General features: G+C 45.0%; 1 long non-coding RNA gene across 1 annotated transcript; it reads left to right on the forward strand.

The window, feature by feature from the left end:
• The first annotated feature begins 4,523 nt into the window (after window positions 1-4,523).
• LOC134406070 (uncharacterized) lies at window positions 4,524-10,835 on the forward strand. The gene is made up of 3 exons (XR_010025959.1): window positions 4,524-4,574; window positions 5,358-5,521; window positions 10,540-10,835. It is a non-coding gene; the product is annotated as an uncharacterized LOC134406070 (long non-coding RNA).
• The last annotated feature ends 826 nt before the right edge of the window (window positions 10,836-11,661 follow it).

Consider the following 11,661-nt stretch of genomic DNA (forward strand, 5'->3'; position numbering starts at 1 on the left):
TGGACAGGGAGAGAGCTATGTACACTGCCTTGAACTCTCTGGGGAAGGATGTGATAAAAATGGAAAATCTTCCTTTATCATGGTAGCCTAGAAGAGAGCCCACCACAACACACACCAACGTTTGCATCAAGAAGTACAGGCAGAAGCTCTAGAAACCAGGGCAGAATCCAATTAACAAAACAAAATCTCAAGGATCCGAACGTAGGAAGCTGTCGGCTTGCGGTAAGTCAGACAATTGGACCATCTACTTACTCCAGGAGGGGCAAATGGTGGATCGCTAGGTGATTTGCAGTAGAACAGCAAGTTTCCAATTCCCAATTATTTATCAGCACCAACGAAGAGTCTTCAGTTCTCTCCACAAACTAGGCTGATCGGGGATACCGACATTTACAATTCCCTCTAATAGCAAACTCGGCCAGTGAGTGTGGATGAGTATGCGGCCAAAACAGGACCACTGAGAAACAAGATGGTTTGCAAAGCTACAAAAACAGCTTTTTAAATATATATATATCTATTAGAGGATAAAAACAAAGTGATCAAATCAGGACTGAACACACTCAATAATCGTGGAATGTTGAATGATAAAAGAAAATGGGGGAAACGGAATGGAGTATTCTAAAGGATACTTTATGGCTGGCTGGAAGGAATTCTGAAGAGGAGCACTCTGGCTAAGAAGAAAGGATACATGGCAAAGTTTCATTTTAGATCCCACTTGAACACTTACATAAACAAGTCATCCCAATATATATAAGACAATGGGGATTGCTGCAGGCTTTGCTCCCAACACCACCATTTTGAACTGTCTCCCATCTCCCAGACTGTTGACTGACCTTAGGAATCTATTAAAAAGAAAAGAAATTTGATCCCACCAATGTGAAGTCTTCTCATGCCTGGCCTACGCTGACAGGCAGCAGTTCTCTAAAGTTTTGCTACCTGAGATTCTAGGGATTGAACCTCAGTCCCTCTCCGTGCAAAGCATGTGGTCAAGCCCTGAGCTATCACCCCACCTTTATTGGGTTTTATTGTTAAAAGCAAGGATAGGAGAACTGGTGTACTGCTAATACCCAATATGAATTAAAGAAGTCTCCAGTTCAAATCTTGCCTCCAACATAAACTCTGCCTTAAGCAATCTACTCTCAGCCCTCATCTGCAATATGATCATGATTACATAAAATATTTCTTGGCCACCTTTCAGGGCAGGAGCCCTGAAAGGTCAATATCGGGATAATACAGAAAGAAATGCTGTAAAGATAAGATAAAATACATGCAACTCAAAATTCATCAGTGTTATTATTATGTGCATATTACAAATAAAAATCAGTTCCCAATAGAGGGACTTTGGGAACTGTAACTGTGGCCACAGCTAGTCCTAACGTTTATCCTGGGATCATCCAGGGTTCGCCCCTGCCTGAGCCCTGGATCCCCTGTGTGTCACCTAGATGAACAGGTTTGACCCCTGGACGATCCAGGGATAAACCTTAGGTCTAGCTATGGCCCCGTCTAGGGATTTGTAACTCCCAAGCACCCTCCTAAAACATCAATCTTCAGGGTTCAAAACATGAAAGCCCTGGGATATCAGTCCATTTCGTTGAGCACCCTGATCCCCACACTAGACAGGTGCTTATAGCATGCCACATGCTGGTGGCAGAAATGAAGAATGAGCCGTCTGCTAGAGATGTTTGCCTATTTATTTATTACATTTTTATACCGCCCAAGAGCCGAAGCTCTCTGGGCGGTTCACAAAAAATAAAACCATAATAAAACAACCAACAGTCTAAAAATACAAATACAAAATACAATATAAAAAGCACAACCAGGATAAAACCACGTAGCAGAAATTGATATAAGATTAAAATACAGAATTAGAACAGTAAAATTTAAATTTAAGTTAAAATTAAGTGTTAAAATGCTAAGAGAATAAAACGGCCTAGTGGAAGGAAGCCACCATTTTAAGGTTTGGAAGTGAGTGGGAGCAGTACTCTCCATTCCTATCCCTTGCATCCAGTTTCCTCCAGATAGCTTTCCCCAACCTAGCAAGGAATGATGGGTGTTGCAGTCCAACACATCTGGAGGACACCAGGTTGGGTAAGTTTGCCCTAAGCTGCTGCTTTTCCATTTGTTTCCTCAATCAAAAGTCTGGCAATTGTGGACAAATTGCCCCAGAAGAAAGCACCTCTGACATTCTCCCTGTTGCAAGCGGTCGATATGGGACATGTTGAGCGCATCCTAAACTCACCAGTCCAATCATTATTGATACCTTATCCTGCCTGACTCAGACTACTTGCCAGGCTAGCCCAGTATGATCCATTCTGACTGGGTCTCATCAGAGGTCAATAATAATTTAACATTGCCTTTTTAACCGCAAAGTCAAGGGATTAAACCTGGGATGCTCTGCATGCCATGCACGTGCTCTACCAGGGATCTACCAAAAAAAAAAAAGTACAAAATTCTGCATGGTGTGGGAAAAGTGGATAGGGAGACATGTTTCTCCTTCTCTCATAATACTAGAACCTGGAGTCATCCAATGAAGCTGATTAATGGGAAATTGAGGACAAACGAAAGAAAGAACGTCTTCACACAGTGCATAAACTATGGAATCTGCTCCCACCTGGGTGGCTTTAAAAGGGGACTGCATAAATTCCAGGAGGAGAAGGCTATCAATGGCTACTAGCCCTGATGGCTATATGCTACCTACACCAGTTGCTGGGGAACATGGGCGGAAGGGTGCTGTTGCACTCCCGTCTTGCTTGTGGGTTTCCCGTGGGCAGCTGGTTGGCCACTTTGTGAACAGAATGCTGGGCTAGATGGACCCTGGGTCTGATCCATCATGGCTCTTTCCCCATCACCCACCCATGAGCCAGTCCCAGCAGGTTACCTGAAATGTGATGCAAAAATTGAATTTCCAGCTCTATCCAAGCTAGTCCCTAAAGAAACTACTGCATCCTGGGGTTGTATGGACCAAAAGGCCACCAAACCAAACCCAGGACCATCCATCAGCCTTCTAGCAGTTGGCCAAGGGAGTTGATACCAGTGTGCTTCAAACTGAAGGTGAAATGCTTTGACAGAAATGTTGGGCTTGCTTTGAAAAGTTTACTCCTCTTTAGCTTGTGCATAGCAAAACCTGCATGCATATGTTAGGGTGTGAGGTTTATACATACATATACACACACACACACACACACACACACGTGTGATTATGCAAGGCAAGGCACAAAATTAGGATATACACAATGCCAAACCCCACCATGGAACAGATTCCCAGCTGGAAAACAAACAAGATAAACCATAATCCAACGGATGAGTAAAGACTTCTTAAACCTCTCAGAGCATCCCAAAAGCCATAAGCCAGACATTTAAAAAGCAGGACTCATTGCACAAGTAGAAAGGTTTTCTAAAATAAAAAATGTCTTCTCTTGCCTGGTGCGGGAAGAGAACAGACAGAGAGGAGACCAAGCAAACGTCTCTAGGAAGAGGATTCCATAGGTTGAGTTCCACCACAGAGAAAGCCCTACCCCGTACCTCAACAGGGCATGTTTGTACTATTCTGGGTAGACCTTCCCAAAACGCATAGGGCATGTGTATTCACAGAACAAACATACACTCTGTGGGTGGGAGATTGTGTTCTTTGATTGAACCGGACTTCTCCTAGGGGCTTTATAAGATGACTTAGGATACCATATGGAGGCCCTGTTGAGCTTCCTGAGATACACTGTCCTCGCATTCCACTTCTTGATCAATCCAAGAAAGTGTATCGATTTTAATTCTTAATTAAGCAGGTGAGGGGAACCAGCAAAGAATCTGCCCCCCTCTTTTAGCAGCTTCCACACCCCTCAGCTAACTTTAGACACCTGTAAGAGGGGCATGTGCGTGTCAGAGCACGAAACACGAAAACCTGCATCTGAACACGGCACGTAGGTGAGAGAGAGACCAGCCAAGGGTTGCATACGAGATCAGCCCCTGACAAGCCCACAATTGCGTAAAGCAGCTCACGATGCTGCCGTAGCTCCATGGCCACAGACAAAGCCATAGGAGGGCCTGGATGAACATGTCTCCTTTCCCCACCACACACACATGCACAAATGCGCAGAGAGAAATTCGTTCCAGTGCTGCGAAATGCTTCTATAGCCTGGCCTTTGCTAGAGGCGGAGAGACAGACATGCTGCACCTCGGAAGAGGATGCAGGTGTCTCAGGAGCCCCCCCTGGGACCCTCTTACCCCATCCCCTCTGTTGGAGCCTAACGTAGCTAAGAGCTCCCCCCATCCCCCCCAAATAGAATTAACCACAGCTGCTCGGTACATCAGTCAGGGGGTGTGGGGGGGATGCAAGACTCTGAGCTTGCGGGGGGTAGCTGCCGTTTCCTGCCCCAGTCAGAGGAGAGAGGCCTCTTGACGTTTCCTGTGGTTTGGGGCAGGGAGGGGAAGATAGCAACGGTCATGTGATTATCTACAAGAAAGGGAGGAGACGCCAGGCGGGCTAGGTCTATAAATGGGCCAAACACCACCAGTTCCATCTCTCTACTCCAGCTGGCGCCCGATCTCCGCGGCTGGCCTGATAGATTACAAGCAACCAAGAGGTAGTTTTCCATGGTCCCTCTTCTGGGCTCTTCGGGGGCGGGAGGGCAACTAGGAGCCCCGGCTTCTAGCACCAGATGTGAGCTCAGGATTCGGGAAGGGGAAGCGTCTGTCGAATGGAGATTAGGAAGCAGAGCTCTTAGGTCCTTTGAGAGGGCAGCTCGCGCTAGTGTGGGGCTGAGTGCTATGGTCTACACCACCCTTCCCCCAAGCTGGTGCCCTCTGGATGTGTTGGACTATAATTCCCAGCATTCCCCACCCCACCCCCAGCCAGCAGGTTGGGGAAGGTTGATCTAGAACTCCTGGAATTCTATTATGAGCTCTGGGAGGAAAGAGGGTAGAGCCTGGTGTCTTCGGGATGGAGGAGGGATCAGGGGCAGAACTCTGGCTGTCTCATAGGCTCTCCTTATTTGAAGACCAAGATCCATGTTGTTGTTTTTAAGGAGGGGGGCAGGAGGAATTGGCGATGCGGGTCACCAGCACATAAGCTATTAATCGCAACTGCTCACCCCTACCTTTTCCTTGGCACTCTTTGAGAATGGCAAGAGAGAATGGGGAAGTTACAACGTTGGGCAGTTTATGCAATGGGAAATATGGCGGTTACACAGCCAGCGAGCACACACTCATGCCTGTTCAGGCCGCTGGCTATGAGCCTTCTGGGAAATCCAACCCATGTGCCCTCTAGTGTTAGGAAAGAAAACGGACAGCTGTCTCAAGCGCTGTTCGAGCTTAAAAGAAATTGCCTAACTTCTGTTTCTAATCTTGTGTAACTCCTTTCCGTGCAGAAATATCCGGCGTTTGGGGATCTGCACATGCCAACCGCTTTGGTTCAAAGGGGACCCTTGATGAAACGTGGCTGATCCGGGATGCCCTACCTCTGTCTGGGGGACACAATGCCCCAGCTTTCACGAACCCTGTTCTAAGATAATGGCGTGGAGCAAGGCAGCTGGTAAGATATGGAGCACCGAGATCCTTTTCCCAACATCAAGTGGAATCTTAGCTGGGTCAGATGGGAGGGAGAATAAAAACTATTTTAGGAGGGCTTCTTCCCCACCCCCACCCCCCATTCTAGAGCATGTGGGACTTTGAAGAAAGCTGTGGGGAGGGCGCCTTCTGCTGCACCTGCTGCATATTTACACACAGTGCTGAGAGGAAAAGACAGAGGGGTGTTTTGTGCTAAAAGGATCAGACGTTGCAGGGCGAGTAACCTGAGCTCATGCATGGTGGATCCAGTCAAAAAACCCAAATAAGGGCATGGAGGGGAACGGGAGATAGAAGGCGGAGAAGGAGAGGAAGTGTACCTATGGCAGCCTTCCTGAATCTGGTGCCCTTCAGATGTGTTGGACTACAACTCCCAGCATCCCCGAGCCAGATGGGATTTGTAGTCCAACCCATCTGAAGGGCGCCCAGTTAGAGAAGGCTGAGATATGGAACACAGATCCATCTGGGCAAACGGTTGCAATCAGGTTTAGGAGACTCCTCCTGTTCCTTGAGTGCCACTTTTCACCAACACCCATGATTTCTTTAGCAGAAAACATATTAGTAGCGGAGTTGGGGGTGGGGATAAACAATTTTTATCCTTCCCCCCCACCATCCCTGCCTTTGAAAATTAAATTTATAACTACATATTATTGTAACACAGCAAACCAACTATTTTGCAAAACCTTTTGGGGCTTGGTCATTTTCTGACCATCCAATGCGCTGTTGGGCAGTATAGAAATGTAATCAATCAATAAATAATAAAATCAATATTCAGAAGAAAGCCCCATTGTGTTTAATGGGGCTTACTCCTAGGTAAAACAAGTACATGGCTGCATCCTAAAGATCATTGCAAGCCCATTCCTCTGTATGTCTACTTAGAAGTAAGTCCCATTGTGTTTAATGGGGCTTACTCCAAGGTAAACAGGTACAGGATTGCATCCATTTCTCTGCATGTTTACTCAGAAGTCAGGTTAACGCCCAAGTTAAGTGAGCGTAAGAGTGCAGTTGAAGTGGTCAGGAAGAACGCTCAATACTCGTACCGCCATTTTATGGCACCGATTACTGAACCAAGGCTACAATAATACACAGTCTTACTCAGGAATAAGTTCCACTGAAATTAGTGAGACTTACTTCCAAGTAAATATGCTTAGAACTGATCTCCAGGTTAATTCTTCTCTCCATCTATTAATATATTAATAAAGTATTTGTTGTTAGTAGTTATGCGGCCATTTTATAGAAACAAAAAACTGTAGAACAGCATGCAGCCATATTAAAAGGAACTAATTATGCTATATATAAGTGCTGTACTACAGGCTGTTGTTTTTAAATAGGATTTTACCCTTAAGTTTATTTTATTTAAAATGATTTTGATTTTTACTAAGTTATTGCATTTGCTTCAGCTGCCTAGCACATTTGGAAGTAAAGCATTAAATAATAACAAGTAGTCTCTACAGAATCCTATAGTTTATTCTGGATAAAACCTAGAATCCATTTCTCACCCCCAGCCCCAACTTACCATTAAGATGGGCCTGCACAACAGGCTGCCATACATGGCGTGTGGGCTACCATTTAATCTGATGAATCACAACAGCCCTCCAGGGTTTATTGCCTGCCTACCTCTTCCAACATTAGGAAGGCACGGCCCTACAGAGCTAGCCAGCCATGTTCGGTTTTTCTCAAAACTGTGATACATCCAAGCCAAACGCTCACGTACGGGAGCCAGTGAAGTGCTTGTGACACACGGACTTCACACTTTGGCAATCCCAGACCCTGCCTGACATGGCCAGCGGTCTGAATTTGGCTCAGCGAGTCTTTATGCTGTGTAAGCCCAAATTAAAGATCACAAAAGGGGTTTCTTGGCAGTACTGAGAGGTCTGCAGAATATATTGTATAACAGTACGCAGGGAGAAATATCCCTTCTTTCGACCTGTGTTGCTTGTTTGATCAGGTATTACGAATCTGATATGCAAGGTCACACAGCACAGAAGATGATGTTTAAATACTCGTCCAGAAGGATGGGGGGTGGATGGAGTTAAGATCTACCGGGATACAAAGCTGGTCTTTCTCCATTACAGCTCCAGTTTTGTGGAATTTCCTCTTTAAAAACCAGCCAGTGCTTTACACTATTATAATTATTACTAGCACTACTAATAATAACTATTAGTAATAATAGTAACAGTAATAATAATTACTACTGTTACTACTAGTAGTAGTAATACTGACAGAAAGCACTTAATTGGGTTTTTGATGATAAATTGCTTGGAATTTTAATGGGAGTTTATTTCTGCTTTTGAGCTGTATTTTTGTAATTTAAAGTTGGGGGCAGGGTATGACATATGGTGACACACGTTTTGAGCAAGAAGGCAATGTATTGGCACAGCAAGGAGGTTTTTAAAATTCTTCAGCCAAGGAAGTAGTTGGCACCTAAGTTTCATGGGAGCCTACCTCCAATATATTTAAATATTCAGAATTTGCAAACTCACTGATGTGTGCCAATCTCTCTTCTTTAAAAAAACCATAAACAACCCCCCCCCCAAAAAAAAACCCTACAGCTTGGCATAAACCATAAGTAAAAACTGAAATAAAAGATTTTAATACTTAGGGGCATGATTGTTTTTTAAAAAGCCCTATAAAATTAACGTGTTTGTGTATATTTTACTTACAAAACTCTTCTACTCAGCTTGCTTTACTTTTCTTAGTCTTCCAAGATCAATGGCTCCTCTCTCTTAAATCTCGCCAGAAAAAGCGGAGGTTCGTAACACAAACTTCCTCCAAACTCAAGCCACATACTTCAGTCTCCCCAATATTGAAGACAAAGCTAATTTCTTCTTCAACTCTGCCAGAGAAACACAGATTTCAGGGTGAGGAATCAGGGGGCTGAGAAATTGCCCTCAACTGGTTTTCCACTATCCTGCTCCTCCAACTTAAGTCACCTCTAATGGAGCATTAACCCTCTAGATTTAAACATGCAACATAGAAAATTCTAGGTAATTACGTCAGAGCAGTGAACAGCAGGTTGTAGGGAGAGATGTCGAACAACTAGGAATCTCGGGTTTTGATCAATTGGGATATTTGGTTTTTGTCCCCAACTCTGGGAACCAGTAAGTTTTGGGTGAACCAGAACTCCCAGGTTTTTATGATCAACTCTTGAGAGGCAACTGCAATAGATAATCAGGTTTAGGATTTGTTCCAGTCTCCAAGACCTGTTTCCTATGATTAATATTATTTATTTGCATAGCACATTGTGCCTCACACTTTTACAGATAGGCTGGCAAGGGTGACGAGGGGAAACAAGATGCATTCAGTTCAGTTGCATGCACGGGGGCCCAGTTTTAGAAAGCCATTGGCCCCATTCAGAAGACACTTTAAACCATGGCTTTAACCACGGTGAATAAAGCAGAAAGCTTTATTTACCGTGGTTAAAGCTATGGTTTAATGTGTCTTCTGAACGGGCCCAGAGAGACTATGGGGCTATGCCAAATGCTTAATAGAAAAGTTGGGTTTTGAGAACTGTGGAGGGCGGGGAGTATAGGACAGCAAAGGAGAAAGGATCAGGTTTATTAAGGTAGCAGAGAGACCCTCGAATGGCTGAGGATGATGGGGCTGGAGAAGCAGAGTTATATTGGGATACCAGGGTGAACATGAAAGCATTTGCTATGCCACAACTTTTTTTATTGGGTGTGGAACACGCCCTGCAGGAAGAGGTCAAGCTAAGGATGCGTCCATCTCCTGCCTATTGCCACATGAATTGGGACTCACCCTTACTTCAAAAGCAGCTACATGCTATGGCCATCTGAAAAGACACAAAGTCCGCCAACTTTTCTTCTTTCAATTTCTGTTTCTTTTTATGTGCGTGTGCCCTACTTCAGGAAGTGAATGATTTTTAGCTTTCTCTATGCGGAGTGCATGTGAGGGTGTCCATCCAAGTACAACGGTACAAACTGGGTATGGGAGGAAGAGGAGCAAGTCAAATAAATATTAATAGGTGCAAAGGAAGCAGGACTTTTATTTTCTGTACTGTTTCATGTGAGTAAGTGAGTCTGGTGTGGTTTATTCACTGTTTTGTTCCCTGTTTGCTGAAGCAGCCTAAACCCTATGTAGACTGTAAGCCCATCTGGGTAAGGAAGATGTTTCTGCATTCTGTAAAAAAAAACACCGCTGTCTCACCCCAACCCCACAGGACAGCGTTAAGTCAAACCTCCCAAGCCTGCTAGTGTCTCCCTGTTATTTCACAACCAGGGAGCGGCTAGCGGGTGGGGGTAGGGGAGACAAATGGGGAAGGCCAGCCCAGAAATGGTCGGCACCGGATGAAGACAACGCTGAGAGTCGGTCGTGGCGTGCAGCTGTACTTTAAAGACAGTGGACTCATCCATAAAGTAGAAAGCACTACTAAACGCTCGTGTCCAAGTGTAGTGTTTCCTACTTTATGGATGAGTGTACTGTGAGCAACGGAGGCAACAAGGAGAAGCAGAGCTCAGCAGAGGAATGGAGAAAAGGAGGGGGAAGGAGGTGAGCACAAGGGGGGGGAGGGATCCCAGGAGTGTCCACAGAGAGCATCATACACGCCTTCTCACAGTCACTCTACAACAGCCTTCCTCAACCTGGGGCGCTCCAGATGTGTTGGACTACAACTCCCAGAATGCCCCAGCCAGCTGGCTGGGGCATTCTGGGAGATGCAGTCCAACACATCTGGAGCGCTCCAGGTTGAGGAAGGCTGCTCTACAAGTTCCCCTTCCCCTCACATATTGCACATGTGATACTCCTAACTATGTTTAATGCCTGCAGCGTACAAACTCTGAAGTCAAGTATAGCGGGAGGTGGGACAAGACTTGTGGGAAAGGACAGTGTATTGGCACAAGGCAAGTACAAAAAATGTTCTGTCGCAGCCTTTCACACCCTGGTACCCTTCAGATACGTTGGACTACAACTACCAGCATCCCCAGTCCCACCAAGTAAGGAAGTATAAAAGGATTGTTCTCCCTATAGACCCACTTTCTTTACACAACTTGGATACTACCTCTTTATGCTGGATGTGCCCAGAATCAGAATTCCACCAACATTCACTTCCCTTGGTAAGTGGGCATGAAAGCTGCTAATAAGACCCCACCCCCTCCCAGCTCAACACATCTTTAATGAGTTTGGCCATTTTGATAATTGTGGGAAGAGGCTTGTTTGTGTGTGTGATGCTATCGTTGCTTGAGGGTGGGTATGTGCTTCATAGTACTGGATGTATTTCATGTTTACCAGCATCAATAAAAAATAAATAAAGGATCAGGTCTTAATACAGTTGCATTTTTCTATTTATTCATGGAGGTGAGATGTGCTCAGTGGGAACGGGGGGTGGGGGGGGAAGGGTCAGGATTTCACACGGGTGGTTCATTTTTAAAGGGTCATTAAGAATCAGCATTACCATTTTCCCAGCTTCTCATATCATAGGGTGACCATATGGAAAAGAGGACAGGGCTCCTGTATCTTTAACAGTTGCATAGAAAAGGAAATTTCAGCAGTGTCATTTGTATATATGGAGAACCTGGTGAAATTCCCTCTTCATCACAGCGGTTAAAGCTGCAGGAGCTATTCTAGAGTGACCAGATTTAAAAGAGGGCAGGGCACCTGCACCTTTAACTGTTGTGACGAAGAGGGAATTTCACCAGGTTCCTCAAATATACAAATAACACCTGCTGAAATTTCCTTTTCAATACAACTGTTAAAGATACAGGAGCCCTGTCCTTTTCATATGGTCAGCCTATCATATCAAGATATTTGGGTGGATCCAGATAAAGTCTAGTTGCACTTAGATCCCATTGAAATCAATAGGAAAAGTTGGTCATGATTTAAGTGAACTCACCTATTTTGGATCCAGCCTGATCCATTTAATTAAACATACCATGCGGGGCCCACTAAAGGAAATCCACAGCATTACCACACCGGATCACACAAATGCTGAGGCAAGCAGGCACGCAAAGCAGGTGACAAGAGAACCAAACTCCGGGGTGTTCTGCTCATCATGGCCTCCTTGCACAGGAACTCAAGGGCCGAGATTCTCATTTTCCATCTAAAACTGATGTTGTGCAAGCCTCAATGATAACAGAAACACAAAAGTGAGAA

Source organism: Elgaria multicarinata, chromosome 11 (assembly GCF_023053635.1).
Source record: "Elgaria multicarinata webbii isolate HBS135686 ecotype San Diego chromosome 11, rElgMul1.1.pri, whole genome shotgun sequence".
Classification (NCBI taxonomy): Eukaryota; Metazoa; Chordata; class Lepidosauria; order Squamata; family Anguidae; genus Elgaria; species Elgaria multicarinata.